Raw genomic sequence first — 14279 nt, 5'->3', positions numbered from 1 at the left:
TTTTTTTGTTATTGAGCTGCATAAGCTGCTTGTAAATTTTGAGGATTAATCCTTTGTCAGTTGCTTCATTTGCAAATATTTTCTCCCATTCGGAGGGTTGTCTTTTTGTCTTGTTTATGGTTTCCTCTGCTGTGCAAAAGCTTTGAAGTTTCATTAGGTCCCACTTGTTTATTTTTGTTTTTATTTCCATTTTTCTAGGAGGTGGGTCAAAAAGGATCTTGCTGTGATTTATGTCACAGAGTGTTCTGCCTATGTTTTCCTCTAAGAGTTTGATAGTGTCTGGCCTTACAGTTAGGTCTTTAATCCATTTTGAGTTTATTTTTGTGTATGGTGTTAGGGAGTGTTCTAATCTCATTCTTTCACATGTAACTGTCCAGTTTTCCCAGTACCACTTATTGAAGAGTCTGTCTTTTCTCCATTGTATATTCTTGCCTCCTTTATAAAAAATAAGGTGACCATATGTGCGTGGGATTATCTCTGGGCTTTCTATCCTGTTCCATTGATCTATATTTCTGTTTTTGTGCCAGTACCATACTGCCTTGATTACTGTAGCTTTGTAGTATAGTCTGAAGTCTGGGAGCCTGATTCCTCCAGCTCCGTTTTTCTTTCTCAAGGTTGCTTTGGTTACTCGGGGTCTTTTGTGTTTCCATACAAATTGTGAAATTTTTTGTTCTAGTTCTGTGAAAAATGCCAGTGGTAGTTTGATAGGGATTGCATTGAATCTGTAGATTGCTTTGGGTAGTAGAGTCATTTTCACAATGTTGATTCTTCCAATCCAAGAACATGGTATATCTCTCCATCTGTTTGTGTCATCTTTAATTTCTTTCATCAGTGTCTTATAGTTTTCTGCATACAGGTCTTTTAATGCCTTATGTAGGTTTATTCCTAGGTATTTTTTCTTTTTGTTGCAATGGTAAATGGGAGTGTTTCCTTAATTTCACTTTCAGATTTTTCATCATTACTGTGTAGGAATGCAAGAGATTTCTGTGCATTAATTTTGTCTCCTGCTACTTTACCAAATTCATTGATTAGCTCTAGTAGTTTTCTGGTAGCATCTTTAGGATTCTGTATGTATAGTATCATGTCATCTGCAAACAGTGACAGCTTTACGTCTTCATTTCCGATTTGGATTCCTTTTATTTCTTTTTCTTCCCTGATTGCTGTGGCTAAAACTTCCAAAACTATGTTGAATAAGCGTGGTGAGAGTGGACAACCTTGTGTTGTTCCTGATCTTACAGAAAATGGTTTCAGTTTTTCACCATTGAGAATGATGTTGGCTGTGGGTTTGTCATATATGGCCTTTATTATGTTGAGGTAAGTTCCCTCTATGCCTACTTTTTGGATGGTTTTTTATAATAAATGGGTGTTGAATTTTTTCAAAAGCTTTTTCTGCATCTATTGAAATGATCATATGGTTTTTCTCCTTCAATTTGTTAATATGGTTTATCACATTGATTGATTTGTGTATATTGAAGAATCCTTGCATTCCTGGGATAAACCCCACTTGATCATGGTGTATGATCCGTTTAATGTGCTGTCGGATTCTGTTTGCTAGTATTTTGCTGAGGATTTTTACATCTATGTTCATCAGTGATATTGGCCTGTCGTTTTCTTCCTTTGTGACATCTTTGTCTGATTTTGGTGTCATGGTGATGGTGGCCTCGTAGAATGAGTTTGGAAGTGTTTGAGAAGGAGAGGTGTTAGCTCTTCTCTAAATGTTTGAAAGAATTCTCCTGTGAAGCCTTCTGGTCCTGGGCTTTTGTTTGTTGGAAGATTTTTAATCACAGTCTCAATTTCAGTGCTTGTGATTGGTCTCTTTATATTTTCTATTTCTTCCTGGTTCAGTCTTGAAAGGTTGTGCTTTTCTAAGAAGTTTTCCATTCTTCCAGGTTGTCCATTTTATTGGCATATAGTGGCAGGTGGATTCTTAACCACTGCACCACCAGGGAAGTCCCCCACTTTCTTCACCTTTTTTTCTTTTAATTATTTTATTTATTTATTTTGGCTGCATTGGGTCTTCATGCTGCGTGCAGGCTTTCTCTAGTTGCAGCGAGCGTTGGCTACTCTTCGTTGCGGTGCACAGGCTTCTCATTGCGGTGGCCTCCCTTTGTTGTGGAGCATGGGCTCTAGGCACATGGGCTTCAGTAGTTGTGGCATGCAGGCTCAGTAGTTGTGGCGCACAGGCTTAGCTGCTCTGTGGCATGTGGGATCCTCCTAGACCAGGGCTCGAACCCGTGTCCCCTGCATTGGCAGGTGGATTCTTAACCACTGCGCCACCAGGCAAGTCCCTTCTTCACCTTTTATTTCCTTTTTATTCACCTGTTTCTCAGACCACGTGACCTTCTAGACCTTCTATTATTCTGCTTATTTTTTCTCTAGAAAGGCTCCAGTTTGAGTATCTGTTAGAGCATATTGAAACTATTTCTTCCCTTTTTCTGGGCACTGTTGTTTTATTAATACAGCCAACGATTGCCTTTGTTTTTCTGGCAGTTACATCACACCAATGATTCACATTGATTTATTTTTTAAATGTAGTTTTCTCCTCTTCTTTTTTCTTTTACATGAATTTTATGCTTGTTTTCTCCATCTTGTGCTCTCCAGCGATGTTGTTGTTGTTGTTTTAACCCAAATTCCAGGCTTTACATTTTTTCCCATTGAATATCATGATGGTTTTGGCCCATCTTTTCATTCTGTTGAAATCTTGCTGTTTTTGCTTTTGTCGCAGTTTGGGATCATTTCCAAATTCAATAAGCCTAGTTTCTGTCTTGATGCAAATCAGTAATTTTAAAAAGTCATATTCATTCATATTCTAGGGCCCTACCCATAATACGAAAAATCTTTATAGAAATCCAGATATACTGTGGCATTCCTCCCACCTGCCAGTCTGATAACCTGACCTGAAGATCCCGAGATGAGCTCGGTTTGGCTTTAGAGCATCCAAGTGGACGTAAGCTCCGTGCAGTCTTTGCTAAGTGCCTACAGATCTCACTTCACCTGATCCTCAGCGTATTCATGTAAAGTAAGTACTGCTCTCCCTGTTTGCAGATGAAGTCATTGGGGCACCAAGACAATGAGCTGTATGATGACCACTCTGTACTGAGTGCTCACTGTGTGCACGCGTCATCTGATGTTCAAAAAAAAAACAACCCCTGAGCTAGGTAGTATCACCCCCTTTTACAAATGAGGAAACAGCCTCAAAGAGGGGCATACGTACTGTGGAAATGTTCAAAGAACAGGGTCCCAGAAAGCCCTGAGCATGCCACTTCAGCAACCTGAGACCCAGGACCTTTATAGGTTTTGGCCAGCTGGCAGGTTGCCGGGCTCTGGGGATTCCTCAGCTGCTGTATCCACCAGGCCTCCCCAGCCAAGTTTCCTTCTGGCAAGAGCATCTGTTTTCCAGTTTACCTGGGAGCCTCCGGACTTTGCTCTGAAATGCCCGTCTGTTGAAAACCAAGGCTTCATTTGCCAGGTGGGGCTGGGGTGGCTAGAAATGACCTGCCACCTTAGTGTGTAATTTAGAAAAGGCACCTGCCCCACAGCCTCAGAATCAAAGAGCAGGGCAGAATCCCACGAGCACCATCATTCTGCCGTCTCCCTTCCCCGGCTCACTGCAGGGTGGGAGCCCTGCCAGGGAACTGTCATAAAATGCTGGAAAGGGATGATGGAAAGCCTGGCCGAGAATGAAGTCCTTTTTCCCCTGTTCACTCTGCTTTGCTGCTTTCTCAGCTTCTTATTTTGCCTTTGATCTTCCAGGTTTTCTCCCTTTTTAAAATTCAGTGTAACTCATTTATTGAATGTATATTATGGGCCGGGTGCTCTATGGCCTGCTGAGCACAAAAGATGAAGAAGACAAAACCTCTGCCTTTATGAGCTCATGTTATAAAGATTACATGTAATCCTGGGGAGGCATACAAAAGGCTTTTTTTCCCTCTGAAGGTATTTTAGTAAAAACAAAGTTGTTCATAACTGCAAGCGAGGTAGGCAGTGAGGAGCCATTAAAAGATTTGGGCTAGGAGAATGGCCATAGTCAGATCTGCAGATTACCTGAATCACTCACGTGGTGAAGAGTAGAAAGCAGAGAGAAAGGCAATACAACAACTATACTCCTCTTGTTTGCAGACCACCTGGCCTCCTGGGTTGGCTCTGCCCAAGCCAGAGTCCTGTGCTGGATGGGTCATTGCTCTGACTCAGAGGGAAGCTCCCCTGTCCTCTATGACTTGTGCTGGCCCAAGGAGGGATAGGTAGGCAGAGGCCCTTTGCCTTCGCAAGGAATTTTCCATGGCTCCTACATGGCAGAACTCCGAGAGATACAATTCCCATCATAGCTTACGTGAGTGGAGCCCCCTAAAATTCTGCAGGCACAACCGGCAACCACCAAACACTGTCCTGGGGCAGGCCAGGAACACTGCATACAGCCTGTGGCTTCTACACACCATGATCTCTCTCTCTCTCTTCCCTACCCCTCTCTCTTCCTTCACTGCCTCTCCCTCTCTCCTAGTTCCAGGAGACCTCCATGCTTAAAAGCAGAGAGCGGCACACTGGCACAGATTACGTGCTATCCTGTGGTGTGCTTTTTCAGGGCATTCACATGCCTTCCCTGCCTTTTCATAGATGTCTGATGTCCCTTTAATAAGTTCTGCCTCCAGTGATGAGTCTTTACACATGAATACTTCTGGTAGAGGCAATGCATTGCCTTAAATCTATACCAGGGAATAAATAACTGATAACAGATTTTGCTAGGGAAGAAGCCATGGGAAAACACTGCAAAGTCAAAAGGACGCATTATGGGACAATGCCAGAGAGGAGAATGTGGAGAAAGGAAAGGCCTGGTCCGTGCTTTACCACCTAGCCTAGAAATGACGTGTAAGGACTCATTCTTGATTATTAAAGATGCACAGAAGCTGGTTCAGTAAAGACTGGGAGACAGCACTCCAGGCAGAAGCCTAGAGATGGTAAAACTGTGGTGAGTTACTGGGAAATGCAAGCAAAGCTGGAGCACGGGGGTTACAATAGACAGAAGAGAAGGGGACGTAGCATGGAGGTCCAGAGGTGAGAATGGTGGGCAGATCACCCCAGGCCTGTGTACTGTGCTGGGAGTTTGGATTTTGAGCCAAAGGCTGTGGGAGGGAGACCCCAAAATTGCTGTAAGCAAGGGAGTGAAATAATAAAACTGGAGTTCTGGTAGATGGTCCTGGCAGTAGAATGGGTTGGAGGGTCAGACTAAAGTAGGGAGACCTGTTTGGAGGCTGTTGTTGAAATCCAGATATGAGATGGGAAGGCTCTGATGAAGGTAGTGGCATAGAGAGAAAGGGGTGGCTAGGAGATTCAGAAAGAGGTAGAAATAAGAGGACTCGGTGACTCTCTAGATATGGGGGACAGAGTAGGGTGAAAGTATTAAGAACTCTTGGTTGTAAGTAATAAAGCAATTTTATACAGATTAATCAAAGAAAAGGGGTGAGGAAGGGGACTTTATTATAAGGATATAGGATTGCCTCACAGAACCCAAGGGCTCCAGTGTCACTGGGGTCATTAAGGACTTCTCCACACAAAAGACATAAGGTGTCCAGGTCATAGTTACATGAAGAGAGTGTGAGGCTTTCTCCTTCTCAGGCCCAACTCCAAATGCCCTGGGAAGGGACTCTGGTGCAACATGCATCAGGTGCCCCGTCCTGAACTGATCACCTAAGGTGTGTGTGCAGGGGGTCAGGTCACTGTGTAGAAGTGGGAAGAAGGGCAGGTCCCAGGGAGGAACTAATAGACCAGGCAAATAGACAGGTACCCACTGTATTCCAGCCCATGGCTGGCTGGCTCTCTGTCTCCCCTCTGCTTCCAAGATGCACTTACTTAACATAAATTAATCATCTTAGAGAAAAGCAAAAATGTATCCCCAGAGGAGACAAGCCAAATTAGTATCTAGGAATGACAACTCTTCTATGTGTCCACATCTCCAGGTGATACCTTTTCCAGCATGGCTTGAATCTAGTCCAGATGTGACTTCTCACCATCCTACAGCCACCAGATTCAATGATAAATTTAAGCTGGTATATGTATGCACAGTAGTTCTCAGCTCAGTGTAGACATTTCACTTGGTAGATTAGCCACTGAAAATGGTAATCCGTACATTTGCTTTTGAGGATACTCCCTTCTGTTCACTGGGGTGCATGAACGTCATTTAATTTTAGCCATGTCAGGCGGCCTGGAGCCGTGCAGGAGCCTGGGCTTCAGGTCAGACAGACGGTCTGTGGAATCCAGGATTTACCACACTTACTGTGGACTTTGGGAAAGTCACTTCACCTCTGTGAGCCTCGGTCTCCTCATTCTAACCTGGGAGTCATGTAAGCATCCTCTACTGCTTACTATGCACTCACCACGTGTTCCTTGTTTGAGCCAGGCAGGAATGAACTCCAGCCCCAATTCTAAAGCTAAAAATCATGAGGACTATCAAGGTCACAGAAGGCTTACTGAAAGGGTAAGTCTTAGATCTGGCATCGAGAGGAAAGCCAGACACTGATACAAAGGTGAAGGTTTGCTTGTAAGCAGGAGAGATGATTCTAGTCTGAGCTTTGTCGGGGCTTTAGAACCACAGACCTGGGCTCAAATCTTTCTTTCTTTTTTTTTTGTACAGAATGTTCACAGCAGCTTTATTTCCAATAGCGGAAGACTGAAAATGACCCATATTTCATCAACAAGAAACTTCCTGGTGGCGCAGTGGTTAAGAATCTGCCTGCCAATGCAGGGGACAGGGGTTTGAGCCCTGGTCCGGGAAGATCTCACATGCCCCGGAGCAACTAAGCCCGTGCACCACAACTACTGAGCCTGTGCTCTAGAGCCCAAGAGCCGCAACTACTGAACCTGCGTGCCACAACTACTGAAGCCTGCACACCTAGAGCCTGTGCTCTGCACCAAGAAGCCTGCGCACCACAACAAAGAGTAGCCCTTACTCGCCACAGCTAGAGAAAGCCCACGTACGGCAATGAAGACTCAGTGCAGCCAAAAATAAATAAATTAATTAAAAAAAATAAAGGATATGGGTTTAAAAAAAGAAAAGAAAATGGATAGACACACTGTGGTACATCCATACAGCGTAATACCACTCTGCTGAGTAGTATACAAATTCTGTGAAACATGCTACCCATCCATGTACCAACATGGATAAACCTCAAAAACTTTATGCTGAGCTAAAGAAACCAAACACAGCAAACAGTACATGCTGTCAGATTCCACTCATATGAAGTTCTAAAACAGACCAAAGTAACGTGGTAGAAATCAGAACAGTGGTTGCCCCTGAGGGTGGAAGGTATTGACTAGGAAGGGGCATGAGGGAACTTTCTGAGATGTTGGAAATAGTCTGCTGGGCTCAAATCTTAATCCTGCCACCTATCTGGCGGGTGATCTCGGGCAAGTTTCTGTCTTCTGAGCCTTAGTTTTCTAACACTGCTAGATCGTTGTGGAGATTACAGATGTAAAAATAGGTCTGACTCATAGCTTGCCACATTCACAAAGATTTGTTGAATGTCGAATGAATGATAAAATAATAACCATTTATTAAAAGGGGATATTATTACTCCTGTCTCTGACTCACTATGTGAACTTAGAACTCTCTCTGTGCCTCAGTTTACTTCTCTGAAAAAGTAAACTATTGTTTTCGATTCTTTGTTCCTTCCATTTGGTGATTGTGACTTACGTAAACAAATTTTTCCCTTTTCTGGGTTTGCTTCATTCCAGGGACTAAACTTTAACAAGGTAACTTTCTAAAGTCTGAGCAGTTCCTGAGGTGTTTGGAGCCTGCTGCCAGCCCCTTGCTTTTGTTGGCAGGGCAGCCCAGGCATATCTGGCAGCTGCAGCTACCCAGGGAGATGCTACCTCCAATGGGGAAATAGGGATGGGGGTGGAGGTGGGTAGGGCAGGGGGCTTGTCTGGGGGGACATACAGCATCACCCAGAGCAAGGTGGTGAGCAAAGCAAGACTGTCACAAGCATCCCTGGCCTGACACTGAGTTCTGAATGAAAACCAAGGGACACCTCACTCCGACCGGAGGAAACCCAGCTATGCGCTCTGAAAGCCAACACTCCCACGCAAGGAGAGAGGCACCTAAGATAGCAGCATCACGACTGAGTCAGGGTGGTACCACCCCAGAGCTCCAACTCCTGCCGACATTCTTTCTCCCCCTGCCTCTAAAACACTGCTCTCTTTTGAAAACTCAATCCAAGTTCGTTCCAGTTAATCTTGGGATCTTCCCTCCTGCCCGCCTCATTCTCAACCTTCCTTCATCTCGTTGATACCGCTCTGTTTTCCTCTTACTCCTCCTTCCTCCCTTCTTGCAAGGAAAAACCCATTCAGAGCTCTGTTATCGGAAAGTGATAAGAGTGGTTCCTGAACAACCACTGAAGTTTTCCATTCCTTCACAGAAGATTGTCAGTGTCTGACCGTCACTGCTTTTAGACCTAGAATTGTATGTCCAGTAACACACTACCTTTGTGTAACTCCAGGGGAACCATAAAGGGTAAATGGTGTCCTCTGGGGTGAAAGACAGTTTGAGCACCTAATATGGCCAGGTGCAAGCATCTCGTTTCATTACCACAATATCCTGCAGTGGAGGCGTTATTACCCCCAGGCTGCAGGTGAGGAAACTGAAGCAGAGAGATTGATGAAACGTGCCAGAGGACAAAACTACACAGCTTGTAAGTGGTAAGCTAGCTTTGATCTCAGGTCTGTCTGATTCCAGGCTCATGCTGTTCATCACACCCCATCCTACAACATTTAACTTTTTTTTTTTTTTTTTTTGTGGTACGCGGGCCTCTCACTGTTGTGGCCTCTCCCGTTGCGGAGCACAGGCTCCGGACGCGCAGGCTCAGCGGCCATGGCTCACGGGCCCAGCCGCTCTGTGGCATGTGGGATCCTCCCGGACCGGGGCACGAACCCGCGTCCCCTGCATCGGCAGGCGGACTCTCAACCACTGCGCCACCGGGGAAGCCCAACATTTAACTTTTAAAACCCAAATTCATCTCCTCACCCACGTGTCATCTCCCCTTCTAGAATTCCATACTTAAGGTTCTCCAACCTCTTAGGGGCAAAAAGTGGCGCACCTGTGTAAGAACAACTGACTGCAGAAACAGTGGGCAGTGAGATGTCCCATCTGGGAGACCTGGCTTCTAGTCCCAATGCTGCCGCTCCAGCTGTGTGTGTGAACTTGGGAAGTCATGGGCTTTAGTTTGGTCTATTCTCCAAGGGAATTGGTGGGACGGAGCAATTTCCAAGGTGGCCCCCTTCAGCCCTAACATTCTGAATTCTTTGGTCCAAGCAGCTTGATTTATGATACTTCTTTACTGTATTCTGAACAGTTGGCGTGAATGTAGCTACCCACAGAAAAATAGTTGTTTTGTATGTTTCTGTAAGGCCATCAGTCACTTTAGAAAGTGTTGAATATTTGAGTTGTGAGAAGGGTAGCCATCCCATGTTTTTCATGACACATTCCACAACATGTGTGCATTCTGGGTTTCCTCAAATTGTAGCATGGTGATTGCATAGTCATGGTGTGCAGTCTGTATCTGAAGACAGGTGGGAGAGGAGGGAGGAACATCAGGGCTGCCCCAGGGTGTGCTGCTGGGAATTTGGCTGGTCTGGTCAGAAGTGGTGGGTCACTCCCTGTGGAGCATGTGTCCCGGCCTGGGCAGCAGGAGAAACAGTCTGGTTCCAGATCGGCTCACTCTGGGATGGGGACAAGCTAAGCGGTGCTAGTGATAGCAATCGTGGGCAAAGCCCATTAACAAGTCCCAGGAAATAAAAGTAGAATCCGAGTAATAAGATAAAGTCTACCTTTTTTTATCCTTTTCCTTTTCCTTTGTGCTTAGTCTAGTTTCACTTGCTCATAGGGTACCACGTGCAGAGGCCTTGCACCCGGCACTTCAGACCAGAGTTCCTAGTGGGAAATGGCTGCGCCCTGCACTTCAGCTCGGGGACCCTGTGCACAACACCTCAGTTCAAGGTGGTGATGGCAGGCCGTGTGCAGAGATGCTGTGCCTGACGCCGCGATCTGGAGCTATGAGCAGCGCGGCTGTGCCTGACTGGCGAGAACTCCACCCCTCTCCCTCCCTACCGATGAGAACCCTACAAAGCAGCCCCGCTAAAGGCGTTCTGGGGAGAGTATGTACTCTAGAGCATGAGCTTGCCCTTCTCCATTCTCTGACCAAAGACTAAAGCTTTCCTTTCCTCCTGAACTGAACTCAATCTCATTCTATTGGCTTGAACGACACAAGGTAGGTACTTGACTGGTGACTTGACCTCTTCCAGTCGGCACTAGTTTCTCTGGGGGGTGCTAGTGGGCTGAGGGGCCCTGTGAGCCGCTGGTGAGAACAGGAAACACCCAGTGCCTCTCCAGGAGGACCTCTCCTTCCCCTCTGCTTGTGAGGTGAAACTTGGGTGACTCTTTGTTGACCAAGGTTCCACGGGCTCTCCTCCTGGTGTCAGCACAGAATACTAGCTGCCCCAGCGGTCTAGTGAGTACCCTGTGGGAATTCCTATTGCTTTTAGCTCTCACCCAGTGGGAAGGCTAAAAACTCCTTTTCGGCTGAAAGGGAGAAAGAGAAGACCCCTGCCTCAGGCAGCTGTGCTACTCCCTAAGGGACCAAGGTGGTCAGGAACTAACGTGGCTATACTGCTCTGGCCCAGAGACAGTCCTGTGGGATATTCTGACAGGAGGGACTAACTCTCTCAAGCACACACCCTTATAAATTCAAGGGGGACCCCCAGTTATATCAGAGTCCACACCATTTGGACGCTGCCTATTTAGGTCCCTTGAGGAGTCTATTAACAGTCCAAATTTCCCAAACCAGAAATGCAGATCACTCCAACTGCCTCCTCGGTAGCTGGGAAAAGTCATAGTAAGGGGTTGAGGGAAAATCCAGAGGGGTTCCTGAATCTGATTAGGGAAGCTTTCAGACCCATGACCCCACATGGGCTGACATCCAGCCTCAATGTACTCCTAACCGGGGAAGAAAAGGCCATGGTCTTTTCAAAAGCCCCAAAGGAAGCAGACAAAGAGAAACAAAAACAATGCAGGTCATGCAGGGAATCAAAGGGTTCCGGGTAACAAACCTAACGGGACCACCAATATAATGGAGGATGGGGTGGAGGACAGAGGCTGGCTCATTATAAAAATACGGTCCTGGGCTTCCCTGGTGGCGCAGTGGTTGGGAGTCCGCCTGCCGATGCAGGGGACACGAGTTCGTGCCCCGGTCCGGGAGGATCCCACGTGCCGCGGAGCGGCTGGGCCCGTGGGCCATGGCCGCTGAGCCTGCGCGTCCGGAGCCTGTGCTCTGCAACGGGAGAGGCCACAACGGTGAGAGGCCCGCGTACCGCAAAAAAAAAAAAAAAAAAAATACGGTCCTAAAGGGGACCCAGGCTAAGTGGGCTGGGGAGCCCCATGAGCCGCTCACAAGACGAGGAACCCCATTATTGGGAAGCCCTTGAGCTGCTGGCAAGAAAAGGAAACACCCACTACCCTCACCTACCTGTCAGTTAGATAAAATAAAGGAACTCAATTGGTAGCCATCAGAAAACCCGCCAGCATTCCTAGAGTGCCTCTGAATCTATATCACCACTGACCCTGAGTCACTGGAAGGGAATGCAGTCCAGAGGTCATATTTCATTTCCCAAAGTTCCCCCCAACATTAGGCGTGAACTTTGGAAACTGGAAACAGAGTCAGATACCCCTACCTCTGGCCTAGTCGAGGTTGCCTACTGGGTGCTTAATAACCGAGGTATAGAGGAGGAAAAGCCAGAGGATAAAAAGGCCCAGAGGCAAGCCTACCTACTGACTGTTGCCCTCCAATGTCAACGGGTCACGGGAATCTGGACTAAGCGCCCACGGAGACTCTTGATTCTGGTGAGTGACCCCCAGCCCCCAAGGAGGAATAGCAAACCAAGGAGACTAGGACCCAATCAGTGCACCATATGTAAACAAGAGGGTCACTGCGAGGGAGAATGCCCTCACTGCCCCTGAAAGGGGATGGAAATGGCAGATCCTGGCCTCTCCCCTGGAAGGCAGATGGTCCAAATATATGAAGAATGATGGGCCCAGGGGCCCCTAAGCTGGCACTCCAGTTGTCCCCGAGAAGCCCTGGCTGACACTGGACAAAGGGGGAAAGCCAGTCTAATGCTTAGTCAACACCGGTGCCACTTTCTTGTTTCTGAATGCCAGATCAGGCAAACTTGGTCACAAGCATTATAAAATTATGGGGGTATCAAGGGAAGGTCCAAGAACGGGCATGAAAAGAACCCAAGGGTTACCACAAAACCTGTCACACACTAAATCCTGCCCTCTTACTACCTCAAGAAACACGGCCCTTGAAACATGATTGTACAGAAACAATAGACACAATCTATTCCAGTTGCCCCGACCTAGGAGATGAGTCTCTCCTGAACGCTGAAGAGGACTGGTTTACAGACAGGAGCTGTTTTATGAGAGAGGGAAAAAACCTGGTGGGGTATGCAGTAACTTCCCAGACCTAAGTGACAGAGGCACAAAGCCTACCTCCAGGGACTTCTGCCCAAAAGGCCGAGCTGATAGCTCTCACCGGAGCCTTAGAGCTCAGAATGGGGACGATCTTGAATGTTTACACAGATTCCCGATATGTGTATGCCGTTCTACATGCACACGGCTACTTGAAAGGTAAGAGGTATGCTTACTGCGGAAAAGAAACAGGTGAAACGTGGCTTAAGCATACTGAAGCTCTTAGAAGTGTAAGCAGCTCTTTGCAAGAAACCACCCTCAGCAGGAAGCCCTTTTTCTTGTCGCTTTAGCAAAGCTATATTGTAACCAGCTTTTATATCAGGCACCCCCATGCTCTCTCTACTCATCTCCCACCCAAGCACACCTTTCAAATCTTTCAATCGCACAACACCTTGCCTAACTTGGTTCTTTCTGCAGATCAAAGAAGTAAAAATGAAGAATCAGTAATTAACATATGACCAGATCTCTTCCCTAGTTTCCCCTTCAGTAATCTCCCGAACAAACTGTGTGACCAAACTGTGTGAACAAGATAGCGTCTAGTGGAAGATCACGGGGGGGGGGTCAACGAGCCTGCACGCGGTGGGGGCTGGCGTCGACTCTGACCTCCTATCTCCGTGATTAACTCGGATTACTTCCCTCCTTTTCTTTAAAACTTTCATGGCTGAGCAGAATCTTCGGAGGTGTTTTTTTGGGGCACACTGAGTCTACCATCTCCCCAGATTGCCAGCATTCAGATTAAAGGCACCTTTCCCTTCTACCATTTGTGAGTATGTAATTGATTTTGTAAGCAGTGAGCAGCGAGACCTGATTCATTCGGTAACAGAAGCAGTACAGCTTCCAAAAAAGGTGGCAGTGATTCATTGCAGGGGGGGTCACTGAAAGGGGGATGTGGAGGTAATAAAAGGAAACAGGGTGGATGCAACTGCCCTAGAACCAGTAACTAGACAACTACCCCTCACGCCTCAAAGGCCAGATTTATACAATTATTCTGCAATCTACACAAAGGAAGAATTAGACAAAGCCTGAAAATGGGGCTTTAGTAGAGATCTAGGAGGCCACGTGTGGCTGGTTAATAAACATGGGCAGTACTTCTTTCCCCAAACTGTACCTTGGTCAAGCCATCAGGGAGGCTCATCAAAGAACTCAGTATGGGAGGGAAGTCGTATATAACTTGTTAGTTGAGGTGATGGTAACTCCTGGCATGAAAAGTATAATCAGTCAGATAGTTGAGAGCTTCCCCATCTGCACAATGAACAACCCCAGTACCAGACCCCCAAGAGGCCCCCAGGTAAGGTCCATTCAGACCAGAGGGACATATCCTGGGGGAGACTGGCAGATTGATGTCACTGTCATGCTGACAGTTTTGGGCGATTTCAGGTATCTCTTGGTGCTAGTAGACACATTTTCTGGTGGATAGAGCATTACTAAAAGAAGTAACCCCCAGGTTCGGGCTCCTGGGATCCCTACAAAGAAATAATGGCCCAGCATTTGTGTCTCAAGTAACAAAGGGGATGACGAGTGCCCTGGACATAAAATGGACCTTTCAGTCAGCCTGGAGACCCCAATCGTCAGGGAAAGTAGAGAGATCCAAACAGACCTAGAAATGGGCCTTAGCCAAGCTACGTTAGGAAACTCAAGGAAACTGGATTAAATTGCTTCCAATTGCCCTGCTCCACATGCAGTTAGCCCCAAGGGCTAAGTTCATATATGTAGACCCATTCCCCAAGCCCGAAGAAGGGAACCCTTAACCCTCCTGAAATGGACCAAC

The sequence above is a fragment of the Leucopleurus acutus genome (genome assembly GCF_964270905.1).
Source record: "Leucopleurus acutus genome assembly, chromosome: 2".
NCBI lineage: Eukaryota > Metazoa > Chordata > Mammalia > Artiodactyla > Delphinidae > Leucopleurus > Leucopleurus acutus.
Note: the sequence above shows the minus strand (reverse complement) of the source record.